The sequence below is a fragment of the Pseudopodoces humilis genome, chromosome 5 (assembly GCF_049639895.1).
Source record: "Pseudopodoces humilis isolate 2021_Gansu_Grassland_sample_001 chromosome 5, ASM4963989v1, whole genome shotgun sequence".
NCBI classification, from domain to species: domain Eukaryota; kingdom Metazoa; phylum Chordata; class Aves; order Passeriformes; family Paridae; genus Pseudopodoces; species Pseudopodoces humilis.
Window position 1 is genome coordinate 26421153 of NC_142204.1, and position 12733 is coordinate 26433885.

The 12733-nt window shown below is 41.6% G+C and overlaps 1 long non-coding RNA gene across 1 annotated transcript; it reads left to right on the plus strand.

The window, feature by feature from the left end:
* Positions 1 to 3085: 3085 nt before the first annotated feature.
* LOC148184306 (uncharacterized) lies at positions 3086 to 11425 on the plus strand. Its single transcript, XR_015772517.1, has 5 exons — positions 3086 to 3334; positions 5552 to 5794; positions 7879 to 8016; positions 8402 to 8531; positions 9900 to 11425. It is a non-coding gene; the product is annotated as an uncharacterized LOC148184306 (long non-coding RNA).
* Positions 11426 to 12733: the final 1308 nt, after the last annotated feature.

Sequence of the window (12733 nt, forward strand, 5' to 3'; positions counted from 1 at the left end):
TCATGCATCCCCACGAAAATGGCTTGTTCCCCAAACCCAGAGTTCTCTGTGGGGCTAATGGATTGCAAGGACAAGTGATTTGTGGTTAAACTGATGCTTTTGAGGAACATATGAATAAGCAATATGTTCAGAGGATTTAATGATTTGCAGAGCATGAGAAATAAAGTTTTCCTTCTTTACGCTGTGAATGTAAGCTGATTTGCATATAAATTGGACCCGTCAAGTGTTCTAATATCAATCAAAAAGTTGCAAGTAGATCATTAATTTATGTGAATGCCACTGTTCATTTTATTTATGCTTTTTCCAAAGCAGTTTGAAAAAGCCAGATGCTGAAAAATTAGATATTTGACATTAGGCTTGGAAGTCTGAGAGCTTTGTGTAGACAACGTGGTCAGTTAGAAAAATGTTACAAGCCAAAAAGCATGAAAATACACAGCCACCAGCCCCTCATCAGTGTTAAGCCTGTGCTACCCCTTGCTTCTTTCCACCTTCTGCCAGAGACTACAGCCTTTTCCAGCCTGATGGCACTAAAACCTCCGGCTGCTCCTTGACCCTGAAAGGAGCCACTTTAAACACTGCTATTTAAGTCCTCAAGCTAGAGAAGGTCACTCTTGCAGAGCTGCACAATGGAGTGATTGCACACACAGCTCTGCTGGAAGATCAAGGCGCAGCAGAGAGCAGATGAGCTGCTGGGGCAGGAGCTGTTCTCAGCTGTGCCTTTTTCCAGGTGTCCAGAGGGAAGAAGTAACCTGCACATTTGCATTCCTATTAGTGCTAAGCTAATGTTTTTACCTTTTCTATTCATCCTGTCCTTCTATTCTGCATGGCTACATGATGAGGTCAGGAAGTCAGGAACACCATCCTCTTTTCTCCTGTGCCTGGCCGAGTCCTTCCATGACACAGTAGTCACATGGGAGTAGACATTGCAATAAATAGGAAATTCTTGTTCAAACAACAAAATAAATACAATCAAGCAGTGAAGGATAACAGTAAGAAAAAATAAAGGCAAGTAAACCCAGAAAAAGTGATAATAACATTTATAGTAGGTGCAAAACAGCAAACTTCAGGAAGTTTTAAGTAGTGAAGATGGCCATGGAGTTCCTAATGAACCCATGCAGTAAAACCAAAACCAGCTCACCCTAGCTTGAGGAAAGGCCGAAAGATGGTCAGAACTGTGCAAAAGTTTCAGCTGTGCAGCACCTGAGGTTGTGGAATGTGCCCACATGCTGCCTTCATGGGGTGTGTTAGTTCAGGGAGCTACTGCAGAGGGTTGCCCCAGCCAAACTCCTGATGGGCCTGTCTCTAGTCTCAATGTTGTTCTGCCAACACTGGGCACTCTGTGGCTGAGAACCCAGAGGGAAATGCCCAGTACTTTATGAGCTGGAGACACAATGAAAAATAGAGGGTAGCTAATAAGGGGATATGTTATACCAAAGGGAAGGCAGCACCTGGTGCAAAATCCCACAAACTGCCCAGCAGCAAGCATACATCTTAATGTGCCGCTGGGAATTGCCCTCTTCCCTCTGAGCAGCTGGGTCTGCCAACACCAGCTTGATGCATGCTGTGAGGTGCCACCAGGTTTGCTCACCCCGTGTCTCTGTGTTATGCCCCCATGGAGGGCTTCTTGCTCGGAGCATTCAAGCTGGTGTCCCTGTCTCACACTGACCATCAGGAGTTTGCATCCTCTTAGCAGGGAGATGCAAAGGCATAACAGGACTGTGTTTGCCACATGCTGAATGGGGAACAGCTGGAGGCAGATGATTGTTTGGGTTATTTGCCTGTTGCCTGGACATTTTGTTAGCTTGTTTGAGCCCTGAAAAAATATGTTTCCAGTTCCTCCAGAGGCTGGTCTGTGTTAAGCCTGTGTATTGTGCGTTGACTTTAAAAACTGGTGTTTTATAACTTTGCAAATGAGCTTCCTGCTGTTTCAGTGGCAAGGCTCCATAAATAAGGCAGTCTTCTCAGAAATTTCCCTGCCACGGAGCCAGTGGGACTGGGGTAGCAGGAGCAGCCAAAACAACATGCTTCTGGTGTCAGAGAAGCAGATATCCCTCAGTCTGGTTCCAGTTGAACCTCTCTCTTCTTGACTGAATTTAAGTGGCTGACTAAATGATAGTGCTGGCTGATGTTTATGGACTGTGCTTAAAAGCCACTCAGCTTCCCTCACAATCAGCTCCTCAACTGGTTTACACCAGCACCTGTTACAATCACAATACTGCATTTTTAACTGCTCTATCTGTATCACTTGCACATATCCTCTGGTTCCTTACTTCTGAGTGTTTGCTTTTATTCTGAGTGGCTGGGCAGTACTTCACTCTGTGAGAAAAGTGTCTTTTTTTCTCACTGTGTAGTACAGCATCTTGGCTGTGGAAAACTGAGTTAAGTAAGAATAGGCTGGTCAGGAAGCAGAGAGGGTGTTCTTGCCAGTTGATACTGGAGAAGTAATATCAAGAAGAATGCAGATTTGGCCAAGGCACTCTCAAGCAGTGCCATGGGTCTAGTCATGAGTGAAGTGTGCAGCAATTCTGCACTTCGGGTTGTGGCAGCTGCACATCTCAAATCACAGAAAAATATCAGTTTGACACAGATATGGGACCAGAGTCAGGGGTTTACCCCCTGCTTCACAAAATTCATCCCTTTAGCACCTTGCATTTGTTTGGAAATCTCTTTTTTAATTACTGACCAGACCAAAGCCTGTTTGATTTGGCAAGTGCAGACCTGGGGGAGGGGGTCAAGGGAAAAAAAATACAACAACACTGAGCCGGTTCATCCCTCCTTGTTTATTCCACTAGAAATAGATTTGGCAGAATGCTTCAGGAATGAACTAATCAGCAGGGAATTAATTGGCGTGTTAGTTAAAAGGCAGGAAGAATGTGGTGAACAAATTCATGACTGGATGGCTGGAGGGTTCAAGCAGCCAGAGAGAAGCAGTGCATAGTGGAAACTGTGACTAGTACAAGAAGTGATACATCTGTGCCAGAGAGCCAGCGGTTGAGAGCTGCCCAAAAGAACCAGGAGCAAAGATAACACGGGTGTCCTTGGAGACAGCATTTTTGAGGAGGGCTCCATCGCCCAGGCTTTCCTTCCCATAAGGATCCCATGTGTGGGGAGACATGGCTAGTTTGCAGGGCTGGGAGTGGGAGGGAGGAGTAAGAGAGGTACAGCTGGAGGAGGCTTCACGGAAAGACTGTGGAAATGTGGAAAGCAGGGAAATGAAGAGGGACACGTCACTCGTTGCAAACTGAAATGCAGAGGGGGTGGTAAGGGGAAGACAGGATCAAGGAGGCAGAGATTTGGAAGCTTCATCACAGAAGAACTGGCCTCAAGAGCAAAGGTAATGCTTGTATACAATTCTCTGCCTTCTTTCTCAGGAATGTTTTGTTTCTTCCTCTGGAGGAAACAGATCTGTACACCTCAGAAAGAGGTGGTTGTGTTGGAGGACTCTAAAGGCACCTGTGGGAAGAGCCAGGAGAGGAAGGAATATGTGCAGACTGGCATGGATATGGAGGCTGGAGGATTGTTACCTACAGTTCCTACAGAGAACAGGGGTGTGTAGAATGAGAGAAGTAGGGAGAAAGAAAGAGAAGGCAAATCCTTAGAGTCAGGCAGACTGTCAGACAGGCAGACATGGAGAGTGCAAGATCTGTGAGTGCCTATCTAAGGAGAGAGAGGAAACTTCCTAACAGGAAGGACCAAGCACTAAATAAGAGAGAGTTGAAGATAAGACATATCCTGAAAAAGCAGGCACACCTGGAGAAGAGGCAGAAGGTGAATATTACCTCCCCAAAACCAATGGTACTTTACAGATGTATTGCAACAGATGTGTGCTTTGCATCCGGATGCCTTTTTTTTCTTTTTCTTCTTTATCCCCACTATGGCTGCCTGCTGGCTGTATCACTGTGGCTGGGTTAATATTAATATTAATATAGGATCCAATTTTTAAAATTAGTTTTGGCCTTTTTCATGATCTTTCCACTATTACATAATTCTACAAGCATATGCTAATGTTTCTCCTTTTTTTTCTTTTTTTTTTTTCTTTTTTTTTTTTTTTTCTTGAAGAGATAACAAATGCCATCCGCTTTGCAAGTAGAGCTTGATTGTTCTGGACTCACAGGCTTGGCAGCTTTCTCCTCTAAAAGCTCAGAGACCTTTCAAGATCCCAGGCTGGGAGTCTCACAGAATTGGCATTAGAAATTGTATGCAGCTACAATATGCTTTTTTTTTTTTTTAATAAGAAACTGTTTGGTTTATATAACTTAAACCTTCTTGAATGTAATACATTAAACAGAACCTTTTAGTTGTGTGTGTATAAGTAATATAAAATATTAAAATATTGGAATGGAAATAAAAGAGAAGAAAAAAAAGAGAGGAATTCCAACAGTCTGCAAAAACAGCTTTATTTTCTATTGAGATCCTTTACAAAAATAGAGAATCTTAAACCTACTTTGATGTTTAAATACTCATTATCATTGAAGTGATAGTTACATTTTATGTATTTATGATTTACCTGAGATCAAACTCCCTGATTCACTTACAAGTGCATTTTATTTCCCTGCAAACAACCCAAAATCCAGAATCACCCTTCTACTTCAGTCTGAAAGTAGCTCAAAAGGAACCTGAAAAAGTTATGAGAGAAGAACAGACCTCAAATGGAAAGCATGAATGTAATTCACTTGCATTTCAATGTTCAAATGCAGAAAAAAACCCTTCATTTTAGGTATCACTGCAGGGATTGATTAATCAACAGCAGCCTCTTCTCAAAGCAAGCATGGGCTTGAGCTAACACCCTGGGATGCTGGTGCACTCAGGAGAGGGCATGTGTTTAGAGCAGCCAGAAGTACAGGGGAAGGTTTCCAGCCCTGTTAATGTACAAGGGGCAGGCAAGCTCTGCATTGTAAAGCAACAACTCGCACATCTGCAATAGCATGAGTGTGTTCTTCTCAGGCTTCAGGGCAGAGAGGGCTTTCTGAAATTAAGCTGTGTTTGGTACTAGAAGCAGGTTAAAACCCCCCATACCCTGGCAGGCAGCACAGGCCACAAGTAGTGGTGCACCTCAATCATCACGCTCAACCCCAGTTGTCAAAGTCTGAGGCAGATACCAAGGAAACCTCAGGGCTCTCTTGCAATTACCTACTACATTGTGAGGAGGGATGAGCACCAGAAATGGAGCAACAAGAAACCAAAGGGGTTAATGGGAGAGGGACAGTGATGGGAGTTCAAATACTGGCAGTACTTCTTTGCTTTGGGGCAGGGATTCTGGCTTGGATGGCACAACTGCTGATCCCAGAAGGGCTGTCCTCAGGGTATGAAGCTAGCTGAGCTCTTTTATCATGCTGAATTGAGGAATCAAAAGGTTAAAAGATGAAAAAAAAGACTGGACAAATATGTTGGTCTTCACTGCCTGCAGATGAAGGGAATCCAGTGAATCACGGAGCCTACCCTGCTCCAAGGGAAGAATGTGATGTAATTTTCTGTCAGCACTTCATATTATTGCAATTAATAGTAACAATGACAAAGCTATTATGTTGATATTGTTATTCTCTGAATTTAGGAAGAGTTTCCATCCTAGGATGTGAGTTCTCCCTGCTTGTCCATCCGTGTTCTACCCTGATGGTACTTTCCAGTGCAACTCTGCAAAAGAGCAGAAGACATATTTGAATCGCCTGGGGATTTGGTTCCAGTTACAGATGACCCTGCAGACTTTTTCAGCTAGGAACTTCATTAGTGAATATCCACTTTCTGTCTACAATTCCACCTAAGAGAGGGAAGATTGCTCATTTTCAGTGTGCCTGAGGTATGAGAATCTGCTTCAAAGATGATTATAACCTGATGTTTACTAGGATAATAAATTACAGTAGACCCACGGGAGTGCAGGGAGCAAAGCTACAAAGAAACTGGTCTGTGAGAGGCCCTGCAAATAGAACATGTGGGTATTGTGATTCATTTGGACACCTGTTATTTTAAAAAGTTGGAGCTCAAGTAGGGTGGATTTTCAGTATAAGATGTAGGTGGAATTTATTACCACCCTACTTTGAACAAATAGAGAAAGATCAAAGTATCCCAGCTGTGGAGTATTGAAACAAGTGGGAGATGGAAAGGATAAAGAATGGACAATCTCTTCAGGAAGTTTTTCCAATTAGCTTGGAAGCCACACTGTCTCCTTGATGTTGGCAGCATTTTCAAATCATTTGCAATTAGACACATAGGTGTCTGGTAAGTCCTTTCCCATCAGGAAAGATTAAAAAGGCATGTGCAGGGTATAGTCATTCAAAGAAAGAGAAAGAAAGAAAAAAAAAAAAAGCTGTAAAAAAAAAAACAACTGAGAGCTGGGGGAGGTATGGTGTCAATGCAAATCGTTTCAAGAAGGTCCATGAAGACCTTTTCCTTATGAGCCTTGATGATATGTTCAGACCTTCTTAAAGATCTTTATTTTGGCAGCTCTGAGTTAGTGGGAAGGAAAGGTGTATGCATATGTGAGATAGGAAGAAGGTAATTTATTTTTCCTTTAAATGAATACTCCAATTAGATGAAGAATACTAAATACAAATTACATCCTGACAGATGGAAAGTAATGTTTTTAAAGTATCATGACATTTTCCATTAGTATGGCTATATTCATACTGATACTTTAAATAGTGGAAAAATAAATGCAGTTGCAATTAAAATGCACTAGTGATCAAAAGTAAGAAAGGCACAAAGTGAAAGGAATTATTTATTTACTGCTTTATCTGCTACAGCTTCTTGTAGATTTCGAGGTGACTGAATTTTTCCCAGATGGTCAGGAGATGAAGGTTATATTATATTAAAAAAGAAATTTAATGTCCTCATATTTTGCAGTGAGATCTTAGGCTTTTGATGCAAGTATCTGAACAGGAGAATAATTCAGATTTTCTGGATGTGCCTGCTTCTCACGTGAGCCCCTCCATCACTGTGACTACAGATGACTGAAATCATCACTAAACCCCATGAACCTGGCAATGCATTTTTTCTATTTGCTATGTGCAATATGTGCATAATGGATATTTTCAGCCAATTTCTAGCAGAACAGCTGTTCATGACACTTTTTTTTTTTTTAATTAAAATGCCAGATTCAACACTGAGGGACTAATTTATTAGGACAGAATAACAAATCAGCATGAGTAAGCTGTGGAGAGACTGATCTATCTTCTTAGTTTAGAGAAGGTACTTGCCCAGGAGGGCGTGTAGATTAGGGTTGTCTTCCTTGGCTTGGGAATGATGGGAAAGTTGTAAGAAAACAAGAAGTTAGGTAAGTTTTCACATCAGTTCATATACATGTCCTGTCAACTCTGCAGCTTTGCTCAGGAGGAATTCACCCTGTGACACCATGGCATGGTGGAGATAGTGCATGGGGAGTGAGGTTACCTTTGAGGCTCCGTCAGTCTAGTATTGCCACTGGTTAGTGGATCAGATCAAAAAGAACATTTTTTTTATTATTCTGGCCACTGTGAGACACTTGATAAATTGTTTAATGGTTGTTTACCTTGTTTCTGCCAAATACAAAGTAGGGATGCAGTGATTTTCACACTTTGTAAGTACCTCCTCCTGACACTGCTAGAAAAATTGTAGCTATGAGGTGCTATCCAAACACAGCTACACAGGAAACAAAGCTATTTCCCTAGCTGCTGCAGGTTGATGAAGCATCTCAGTACCACTCTGTTGCTTGAAAAGGAAGTAAAGTTCGTACTTGTGAAAAAGAAAAGTCCCTGTGCTTCTGTAAAACCTATTCTGAGCAACTTGAACAACATTTTAAATAAAAACATTGCCAAAGAGAAATTTGGTGTTGTGGTGACAGATAGGAAGTGGAGAAAGAGAAGAAAAAATAAATAAAGCACTTAGCAAGACTTTTTGTCTCCACAGGGACAGGGGGAAGTCAAGATCCTACAACAGTCATCATGGTGACTCTTCCTCTTTTCCTCCTCTTCATCCTTTTGCCCTGCAGTAAATCTCAAGAGGACTTTCTGGACCAGCATCAGAAGTGGAACTACAGAGAAGGCGGTAGGAGGTCACTGTGGTGGTTCAACATGGTTCAGTAATTCAGAGATGCAGATTCACTTATTTTGTCCTTGACAGTAGTCATCCATGACTGCTCTTTCTTGATTCCTGGGTAGCTGTTGAGACTTCTGGAGAAAAAAATGGTTTTAGAAATAATCAGCTGGGGTATCCAGTGACAGCAGAAAACCTGGTCACCTAGAGGCAGAGAATTACACTGTGAGAGAGAATTAACTGCTTTTTAATTTAGATCCTCCATGTGTTTAATATCTGGCATTTCATTGCAACTGAGTTGTGATGGGGAATTGAACCAAACTTGGAGTACTGGCTCATATTTTCTTGTGCTGACACATTTGTTTTCCTCTCTTCCATGGACAACCTGCTAACCTAGCTGACAAGGTCAACATAGAAGGTGTTTACAGCATTACTCAAACCCTTGAGAAATGGGGAAATGACATCTTCTGGCAAATGAAGCATACCCTGCTGAACAACCCACATGCTCTCCTGCCTGAGTTCTCCAGGTAATTCCTCTCATCTGGAGGTGGGATTCAGTCCTCTCCTGAGTGTCCTTCCTTGAGCAGGATTCATCTTCTTAAAGATGAATTTTCATATTTCTCAGCTGGGGGGAAATAAAACACTCTGTCTCAGTACCTATCATGCTACCAGCTCTGATTAGTAAACTGAATACTTTGATAACTCTTTATTGTGAAACACTCTCAACTGCCATCACTGTATTACAAGAATCTTCCTAAACAAATTGCCCTTGGCAGCTCATACTTGTGAGAACAGGCTGGAAAAAATGAATTGTTCTACAAATCCACACATGGGTTTGGCCACAGGTCAGGGAAAAGAATCTGGTTTGGTCTGTGATGTTTTTTTTATTTCAGTCTCTAACACCTAGATCTGAAAAAGCTTCATTCACCTGTTCATGTCATCATATTCCCCTTTTGCATTACAGGACATATTAACTGTTGAACAAACTCACAAAATTTACTTCAATCTCATATTTCCAGAAAAAGAGTAGGAAAGGCAGGGAAAGAAAGAGAGGAAAAGAGAGTACTGGGAATTACTAGAAACCTTATATTGCTTAAATCAGAATTATTCATAAAGCAGGTAAAGCGTCTGTCTTCCATAACTAATTGTTCTCTTTAGGAACAAGAAAAAAAAAAATTTGCAAATGTTACACATTGAACCTGTTGAAGAGAAAAGGCTAGAAGAATAAGAAAGGCATTGGGCAGGTAGTCACACAGTATCTGTACAATTCAGGGTTTCAGGAGGATACTTCATAGATTATACACTGGCCTTTGGCATCAAGTGATTTCTCCCTGGCTGCATGGTGGCTGTTGTTACTAGCACAGGATTCATCACAACATTCACACTGACAGTGCTGAAATTCATTGGTGCCTCAATTTATGAAGGGTGATATTAAGTCTTGTATTTGGAAAGTTCTAACTTTAGTCCAGGAAGATATGATGAAACTATCCAATGAAACTATCCAGCCATATATCCTGAACTGGGCTTTGAATTACAAGTTTGCTGCCAAGGACGCAGACTGGTTCATTAGAAATGTTGAGGACTAAGAGTACTCCATGGGAATCACCTAGCCTCCATGTGTACTCCTAATTAATTATTTCTAATTAAGATAAGGTGGTGGAAAGACCATGTTGCTCATGCTGGTCCTGAAGCTTGTGCTTTCCAGGGTTCAGATGGGGCCCCTCAGATGAACTCCCATCACCAAAGAGCAGGGCAGCTTTGAAGCATCTTTTAATAGTTACTTGCAACTCTTTCATCATCTTGCCCAGCAAGAAACAAAGGTCACGGTAAATTACTTTGCATGCTCACAAACGCTCCCTAAACTGAGTTATTCTTCTACATTACTGTCTTTGTAGTCTTCGCCCTGTCTCTGCAGCTGTGGACAACCTTGTAAGGGAAGTCCAGTCGATAAGGAAAAGGCTGGAAGAATTGAATGAACGTCTCAATGTCATCAGCAAAACTGTCCTTCCCCTTCGACTGAATGCTCTGCAGAGCCAGAGGCGTGGAAATACTCAGCTGCGGAGACTCCCGACACACAGGAGAAGGTTATATGCTCGCAGGAGACCTCAGAGCACTTAATTCTCTACCAGAAAAAAAGGGGAAATCATTACTTTTTTTTCATCTGCTTAAGTCTTTCTCAATGGGACACTGCTAGAGAGACAAAAAGTAAAGCACACACACAAGTCAGCTTTGCTAAGGAGACCAGAACTTCTGTATTTTGTTGCTGCCTTTCAAACCTAGGTCAGTAGGTGAAACCTGACCCTGTTTTTTAATGATGGCTGTTTTGTGTCTCAAGCAAAAAAGAGTTGACAAGCTCAGTCTACTTGAGCATGAATACCTTTAGTCTATACAGGCATTCTTTCTGCTTACCAGAGGAAGGTCATTTTATAAAGATCAGGTGAATTTCTCTCTCTGCCCTATTTTTAAACCACTCCATCTGAAACAGCTGGGGAATTTGAACTTCAAAAGTGCTGAACAACTGATGAATGCAGAAAGATGGATTAGTGCTTGGCACTTCCAGCTGGGCAGGGAGAGGAAGTTATGTTTCAAAATACAGCCTTAATCTATTGCCCATGTTCATATGTTCAGAGGGTGGGTAGGGCTGGATAACATTGGTCTGTACATCATGCTTCAACACTGAAGACAAATCAGTTGCTAGGGACCAAATCTGAACATCCACCTTCTGCAAAGAGTGTTTTTCTAGCTACCTGTATCTGTGCACTCAGAATGGTGTTATTCAGTAGATGTATTCAGAATTTCCAGCACTCTGAAACACACTGAACTGATTTTTGCCAAGTCCCATGAAAACCAGGAGATTTTTGTTTGGGTTTTTTTTTCCCCCCCAAAACTATTTAGATATCTACAAAGATAGGTGTCTGGAAGGATTTTCCAAAATAGCTTAAGAGACTCCTCAGTCCCCAAAATCACAGATAATATTTCAATTGGTGTCTAGTTCACAGAGTATTTTCTCCAAATGCCAGCACTGACCTCCAGACATTTTCCAACCTCCTTTAGCACAACTAATATCTGTAGAAAATTAACAACTGGGCTCTCCAAAGATTTTGGTCCCTCAGGGACTACCCAGAATACTTTGCCTTCAGCTTGTCTTTGCCTATGTCTTCCTGACAATAAAGCTGGTTATAAAAAAGAGTGCATTAATCAAATTATACACGGAGTGGAGGATAGAGTGCACTTGCCCTTCAGGTCTCTAAAGATTGATCCAATACATAGATTTCCATTCAGCATTGCAGTCAACTGTGTCAATGAAATGTGTTGAAACATAAAAAGGAGAGCCAGAAAGGAGAAGAAACAGGTTGTCTTTAAGGTCTGGATGAAGCAATTTATGAGAACACAAATAAAGAATGGATTGTGTCTAAATGATTGTGGAGGTGTCTGACATGACAGTTGTTTTGAAAACACTCTCAAGTCACAGTGAGGATGCAGACTAGCTATTTAAGGATTCCCAAAGCCTGAGTTTATGGAAAGAAATTCAGTGACAGTACAATAACCTCGAAAAGGAAAGGGGGGAAAAAACTAGTTTCATATGAAACCTTTCAGAATGGACCAGAAGAATTAACACAGTAAGAATTTTAGCTGCAACCTGGGAGTTAGTTGAGTGGGGGAGGTATGGACAGTGTATGAGACAATCTGATAAATATTTCCCTGATGTAAATTCTCTGAGTTCAGGTTTTCAGAAAATAACAAAACTCAAACTTGGCTCTCTTTGGCTTTTGCTTGGGAATTTGAAACACTGCTTAGCCAGAGAAGGGAAAAATCAAGACTGAAAAGGCTGATAAAAGGATACAGTTGTGCCTTTGTTGAAGTTGTCATCATAATTTCTCAGGAAATGTAGAGCATTTTGATCCCAGAATATATTTACATAAATTATGAGGAATAACAAGAGAGAAAGGCCCCTAACTTCTTGTTATTCTGCATTCAGAGTTTCTAGGCTGTGCTGTAGCAACAGCTGCATCCTTGCACAGACTGCTGATCCCTCCAAGGGATGCTTTGCTTGGAGCTGTAGGGATTGCTGGTTTTTTTTGGCCTATCTGAAGGAAGAGTACAACATAAATGTTAGCTTTCATGTTCATATTTTAGACACCAGCATTTTGTCAGGCAACCTGAAGTTGTGTAAATTGAGGACTACTTGAAATAGAAAGATGAGACTTCCCTAAGTCCCTCAAGTTACAGATGGCTGGTGGTGGGAGGCCAGACCATGTCATTGCATCCTTTTACTTTATACCTAGATGTCCACCAGCAGCTTCTGCCAGAGACAGAGGACAAGGCAAGATGTACTCCCAGTTTAACCCAGCCCATGTATTCCTGTGCTGATATGTGCAAGTTTATAGTCTCAGCAAAACCTCCTCAGCACAATGGAGAAGGCCACCATTTGCTGTATAAGAGAATAAATAAGTTGCAGCATTCAGTGTATATTACAATTCTGCAATTTCATGCATAATAGTGAATAAACCAGGTAATATAAATGGTTAATAAATTACTAGTCTGTGACCTTGTCAGCAGTGATAGCAGCCCCTGTCATTCACTCTGTGAAAGCCCATGCCAGGCTCCAGCCCAGCTCCCTGACCTGAACACAGCCTGTTTGATCAGATGATAACAGCCAGCTTCTTTAACCTGCCTTTGCACAACCCTCTCTCTAGCTGGAAAAGTTTTAGTGTCCTATTTCTTTTAT